Below are 7,332 nucleotides of genomic sequence, written 5' to 3' on the forward strand. Positions count from 1 at the left end.
AAGCATCCCTGCTTTACAGAGACAAATGAGCTAAAAGCTTTCCAAGTGTTGTCTAAGTGTGAAAAGAAAGAACTTTCTCTAGACATGTTTTGCTAAGGTGCCGTTTCTCTTTTGAATGAGCAGCCTCTTCAAAGGGATTGGCTTTTTCATCTCAATGCAGTAGCAAAACAATTGTCAATTCTTGGTACTGAATATCTTCAATTACTACAATACCTTGCAGGATATGACACTAGAAAGGTTATGCATAGAGGGGATAATTTTGGTTCATAGCCTCTAAATGTTCCCAGCCGCAATAGTGTGGTGAAAGAAGATGTCTTCCAAGAAGTTCACATTACTGCCTGTAGTAAAATAAAATAGCTATATTGTTTCACCCAGCAATTTCTTCCCATTGTCTTCGTTTTAAAAACCATGCATACTCAAAGGCAAAGGGATGTGTTTCACTACAATTTGAGAACTGTACTGTAACCAAATATTATCTTCATTTTGCTCCTTGTTTCATGTTACTTTTTGGTCCTTGAGTTCTCCAAAGTTCATCACTGTCTGTGACATTACTGTGACTTGCTAACTTTCTCATTATTTCCCCAATCAATAGGAGAACAATATATGGTGTTATTCTGTATTTCAGTTACCTGTCACTCAGTGTTTTATCTCCATTGATACTCCAGGTACTGCTCACAGAAACCAAAGTAGGCTGTCTTGTCTTCCGCTAATCTTGAATGCCTTTTGTTCAAGAGGTGTTTTGTATTCATCAGTCAACTAAGGACTCATCCTGAAGAAGCCCTCAGTCAGCACATAGATCTCAGTGAAAAAGGGATATGCAGCTCGTGAAATATTCATAGCAAAAGGTACCTCAATCATTTTCACCTTTTGACCCCTTGAGGCTGAAAGGATTATCAGCAGTAAGTGGCAAATCTTATGGATGTGAAATTTTCATAGATGAAATACCTTGCCATTCCTCTTATCCACTTTTGGTATTAAGCCTATTCAGAAGGTACATTTATCTACCCACTCTATCTGCCACTACAGCTGTGTCAAACTCAAAACAGTTTTAATAAAAGTCCAAAGTTGAAATGATAGTGATCAAAACCTGGAAATAGCCAAGACTTTTTTAAGAAAAGGAAAAATGCCATGGATGTTCGCAGCTTCCTGCACTTGACTGGGGGCAACAAAGAGCCCTTTTAGAATAGCTGTAATAAATAAAGCATAGTACTATTCATAACCAAAACTGTCATTTGGGGAATCAAGTGACAAGTCATCTCCATTTTTGAAGTTAAAATCTAGCACAATAAATGAGATTTTCTGATACTTATAGTCTGCTGAAGTAGAAAGACGAATGCTGATGGCAGGCAATTAGCTTGTTCAGAAATCTCCACAGCTAAGAGCAGGCTGCAAAATCTGCAACAATGGCTTGAAGAATAACTGCATGCAGAAACGCTCTTCTAAAATCAGATATTATTTCTCCAAAGCTAAAAAATTAATTTTAACCTATCTAAATAAAAACATGCCTGCTTTGGTGCTAATCCAGGCAGTCCCATCCACAGTCTGGATCCTGTAAGTAACAGGACAGAAACCAGAATGAGTTGAGGCAATCCTGAATCCATGCCCTGATGTGCACAGAGGAAATGAGAAGTGTCCTGAGGTGGCAATCCTGTGAGAAGTATCAGCATAAACGACCCTGTTGGCAGGGCTGCCAGGGCACATGGCACGTCCAATGCAACCCAAAGTGCTGGGTGACTCTGAATGTCCTTACCAAAAAGGTGGTCTCCAGGCTACCCGCCAGCTGTGTGGGTGATGCCCTCCATCAGTGCTATTAGCAAGTGGCTTTATAATCAGCCTATGGTAGAAGCAGCTTTTCTGGCAATACTTCACTAATGAAGGCTTTAGTCAGATGAACGTCCGTTGCTTAACAAGTTAACATCCAAATGAATACCACTGGCCAGGAGATAAAACAACTTAAACCATGACATGAAGTTAAGATCCTCAGGGATAAGACAGCGTTGTGTCCTTGGGCCAGGGATGTGTGCAAGGGTGACCTGTGGCGAGTCACTTAGCCACTCTGTGTCTGTTTCCTGAACTATAAATCTGAGTCAGCATCCACATCTTTTTAAATATACTAATAAACACCCCACCCGCCAACCCCCACAGCATTATTTTGTCTCCTGCTAATACATCCACATATGAAGTATATAGCACCAGTTAAAAAAGGTTCCTATTACATCAAGTTTACACAGAAATGGTGTTTGATTTCAATAATGTATCTGTAGGCGATACATAGCCATAACTTGGAAATGACTGGAGTTGCCTGTAATGTGCCCTGTGCTGCCTTCTCTCCTTTCCTCCTAGAAGAGTTTTTGGTCATGCACTCGTGTGAGAAGGGCTCATTGAAACAGTGGAAAGCACAGAAAACTAGTATACATAAATCCTTGTGGCCTCTCTCCTAAATATTTCATTCACTTCAGGAAACCGGTAGCAAGATTTGGTCCAGTGTGCTCCTCAGGTGCATGAAAAGGCATACTTGGTGAAAATAGACATTAAAATGTTTTTCTCTTTGATTTTTGTGAGACGTATTCCTCTTTTAATAGGCATATTGGATAGCAGATTGAGAGAATAAGGATACTCTTGGTTGGAGGTATCCTCCTGGATGACAAAAGCATGCTCCTGCTCAGTGATAAATCATATGGATGTAGAAACTATAAAGATTTATATTTCTCCTGGAGTCACCTCTTGTGGTTGGTGAAGTTTTTCTCTCTCCTTATGGAAAAGCTCAGGCCTACTGTTTTTAAAATGAGTGAGCAGATTTCCAGAGATGTTTCAACACTGTTGCTGTAGGGGAGAAATGAAGGTGTTTCTCAAAAAGCTCCCTGGCAGGTTTGACACTTAACTCTCGCTGAGATCTCAGTGTTTCCAGAAATCTCTGTTGGTGGCTGGTGAACTTCCCGACAACCAGAGAGGGAACCAGCCCAGAGGATGCCCTGCAGGACCTGCTGTTTACCAGCAAGGAAGGACTGGTGGGTGATGTGGTGGGTAATGTGGTGGGCAGAGGACCTCTTGGGCACAGTGATCACAAGAAGATAAGAGTTCAATTCTCAGAGAAGCAGAACCACTGCTGTGGGCTTCCAGAGGGCTGACATGAGCCTGTTTAGGAGCCTGGTGGACAGAGTCCCTGGGGAGGGCACCCTGGAGGGCCAAGGGCTCCAGGCAGGCTGGGCATTCCTCAAGGCAGTCTTAGCGGCACAGGAGCTGGCTGTCCCCACATGCCAAAAGACGAGCCAGCGGGGAAGAAGACCTGCCTGGCTGAACAGAACTTTGGCTGGAACTCAGGGAAAAAAGAGAATTTATGACCTTTGGAAGAAGGAGCAGTCAGCTCTGGAGGACTATATGCATGTTGCGAGGTTATGCAGAGAGAAAATTAGGAAGTCGAAAGCCCAGCTAGAACTCAGGCTGGCCACTGCCGTAAAATATCACAAAAAATGTTTTTACAAATACATTAGAAACAAAAGGAGGGCCAAGGACAATCTCCACCCTTCACTGGATGTGGTGGGGAGCACTGCCGAAAAGGCTGAGGTACTTTGCACCTTCTTTGCCTCAGTCTTTAATGCCAAGACCAGTTACCCTCAGGGTACTCAGCCTCCTGAACTGGAAGTCTGGGCCAAGGCGCAGAATGCAGTCCCCACAGTCCGGGAGGAAACAGTCAGTGACCTGCTGCTCCACTTGGACGTGCACAAGTCTATGGGGCCAGGTGGGATCCATCTGAGGGCACTGAGGGAGGTGGAGGAGCTTGCCAAGCTTCTCTCCACCATTTATCAGCGGCCCTGGCTAACTGGGGAGGTCCCAGAAGACTAGAGGTTAGCCAGTGTGACATCCATCTACAGGAAGGGCAGGAAGGAGGATCCAGGGAACTACAGGCCTGTCAGCCTGACCTTGGTGCCAGGGAAGGTTATGGAGCAGATCTTCCTGAGTTCATGTGATTGGGGATTAAACACTTGATTTTAGGCATATTTAGCTGGAAACACCTAGCTCTCTGAGGTCTGCATCATGCAGTAGAGTACATCACTCCAGGACACCGGTCTCAGATGTGCTATCTCTGCAAGCTCTCTGGCATACTGTAAGGGACTGGCACGCATGGAGGGTAAGTGTCTACCTGTAGAGGAATGAAGGCAATGGGTTGATTGACATGGACAATGTGCAGCTGTGACCTTGCCTCGAAGGCAGTGGGTTGATTGACATGGATGATGTGCAGCTGTAGCTCATTCCACTAAATAGTTAAATAGCCCTGAGGATGGTGGGAGGGGGCTGGGTGGAGAAGGACAGTCCAGTCCAGTCCAGTCTGACCAATGGTAAAGCCTTGTTGCAACCTGATAGCTTTCTTGCGCTGCAACATTTACCCTGCACTGCTGAAGCAAAGACCATAGAGTGCTTATCTCCTCCAGGGACTGTAGAAGTCTTGTTTTCTGTGCCTGTTGACTTTTTCCTCAGCTAACATCAGAAAACATGGGATAATTGATTATACTCCTGTGAGGGCTATTTCCATAACATATGTACAGAAGCCTGATACTCCCAAAGAATTTTCCCCTGAAGTGGATCTAAGGCCTAGGATCCTTGTAAAATGTTAAATGCCTTCTCCAAAACAAGCTTTTGCAATAGCAAATTTACCTGTGTTTCCTTTTTTTGACCCATCAAAATATTCAATGAGTAATTATGAAACCTATAAAAATATGGACAGGGAGCCACATCCTGCCATTAACTTCAAAAGAAAACTAACAAACTGGTGTGCTCAGAGGGGAATGCCACGGCTCAGGGAGGGGCAGGGTAGTACAGAGTCTTTCACCTCAAGGTCATGGGTCTAAATCCAGTTGAGTTAGTAGAAGGTGGCAATCTCTCTTGTGTCCAACACCAAATCAGTTGTTAACCTTAGCCAACTTCAGATGGTCCCTTGGCTGTAAAGCAGTTGGAGCTATTTGCTGTCTCTGCAGGTAGCGTCAAAGAGTTACAGGCATCTGAAGACTCAAATTCTGACCAGCTTTTTTAGCACTAATATGCTCTGCAGCCATCATGACCCAGATACAGGTGATGCCTGTGCTCAGAGGCTAGCTCAGGACTGGAGACTGCCCTTTCCAGTGAGGCAAGAAGTCTTGAGCATGCAGGAGAGAAGGGACCATCTCATGCCTGCCATACTGAGTAGCACTGAGTATGAAGGATCTGTACTTCAGCCTGGACTCACCATCCTCCATGTGGATGTCTGCCTCTTCTCTTCCAAACACCAAGTAAGGACCACTGCTTTCTTCCAAACCAGCGACCAGAAGCTGCCCCTGCCTGTTTTTGTGATAGGGCAGTCGGTGCTAGGGCTCACCTGTGCTGCAGTCAGGTTGGTTGGTCACCAGACTCATGAGAGACAGTGCCATCCCCCAAGCTGTACCTTTTGACATCGCTCCCATGTCTGCAAGGTGATCCATGGGGATGGGATACTGTGGGAATGGGTTATCACCTGTGCTGTTATCTGTTTTGTGGATATATGTTACAGACCTACATCTTACCAGCACTTGGAAAGATGAACAGTCTTGAGGCGTGTATCCGGTCTTGTTGGTTTCACTGACTGAAGTTACGTACTTATGTATCTGCAGGTCTGGCTCTTTGATATATATATATAACTGGGATCTTGTCTGATCAAACTCACTCAAAACAATCATAATTTAACCCTTGAAAACAGAAGTAGGAATCAACACAATGAAAACCAGTGATTAGAGCTGCTGATAGTAGGCACAGAGGGAAGGCATGAGAGATGGTATCTGCAGATCAGTTTTGCCCCTGAATCAAGGATCGGCCTTAGAAAAACAGCACAAACTTCACCATTTTCATTCTTAAGCTGAACAGATACCAGTGCATGCAAAGAGATTTTCCATATAACTTTAATTAACATACCCGATATGAAAAGAAATACAAAAGCAACACCTTCCTGTCACCCACCCATCAGTATTAAAGAGCAGCATTAAAGAGAAATGAATCACAGTGCCCCTCTGCAAATGGACTGAGTGTTTTCATTTTGCATGCTGAACCAATTGAGTCATAAGGAAGCAGCAGCAAGATTTTAATTCCATATAGTACCTCCCCACCTCTGAATTTATTTACCAAGTATAACATTTATTTAATGTAATTTATTTCTAAATATTTAAAAGCTCACTTTGTTTAATATGTTTTCAAGTACAAGATGTTAAGTAATTATGTATGATGTGGTGGTCTTTTTATTAGGTAGTTAATGACCATCTGGGAATTCAAGCCCCAAGGCAATGCCAAGGGCTTCTGAGTATTAGCTGGCCATTAACATAGTGGTAATGGACTAGCACACTCTACATGATTATGACTATTAACTAAGCATAAAAAAATAACATTCAAATTAAAATAGGAAATTCAGGTTTAAGGCTTCTCTAGCATCCTTAATTTAATCAGATCATAGCGACCCATATGGCTGAGTCTTGTGTTGAACTGGATCAAACAGTGAAGAGATTCAAGCTAGTATCTCCTCTGGCCATAACGGAATTGCATAGCCAGGTTCCCACTGCCCTCAGGTGCCAACGTCCCCTGGTCGCAGCCCGGGAACCTGCTCACGCGAAGAGTCCTGTGCCATCCCAATCCCCTTGCATCAGCTGGGAGTCATCTGGGAGTCAGTGAAACAGGAACATGGCAGGATGCTGCCCTTCCTTAGTGTAATGAATGGAGCCAAGAGGGATGCCCTGACCTCCTGCACATCCCTGGGGCTTGGGGGCTCTTGCTGGACCAGGTGGCATCTCGAAGACTGGCAGTACCCCAAAGCATTGGCAAAACAGGCTCAGTGCTAGGACCATATTTCCCCACTGCAGCACACTTTGCAGTCATTGAATTTTTCTGGTGTTTTCTTTTCTCTTTTAATTAGGTGATGAAAGACAAAGATATTCATTGTAAACAAATCTAAGATAAAAAGGCCTAGTGCATTTTAATATGCTTAGGCAGTGTTGCAGCTCATAAACAATACTTCAGAGAGGAGGTAAGAACAGATACTGATTTTGTTTCACTGCTGCCTTGATATTGTACTTCTGTTCGCATAGGCAGGTATCAACATTGCTTTCACAGAACTTAGAGATGGAAAAGATCAGTTAGATTACACTATTCTCTTGACATGATAATGTGCTCTGTATAGACCTGAGTTTGTTTTGCTATCGTTTGTCATAAAGTCTCCACAGGCTTGAATTGCCATCATTTTGCCATCAGAGTGACATCTTAATACGGTCTCTGCTCCACAGAGTTGCCATGACATTATCATGAGATCATTAGACTATGCCAAGTCTCATGCAAGAGAGA

This window comes from Falco biarmicus, chromosome 12, assembly GCF_023638135.1.
Source record: "Falco biarmicus isolate bFalBia1 chromosome 12, bFalBia1.pri, whole genome shotgun sequence".
In the NCBI taxonomy this organism is placed as follows: domain Eukaryota; kingdom Metazoa; phylum Chordata; class Aves; order Falconiformes; family Falconidae; genus Falco; species Falco biarmicus.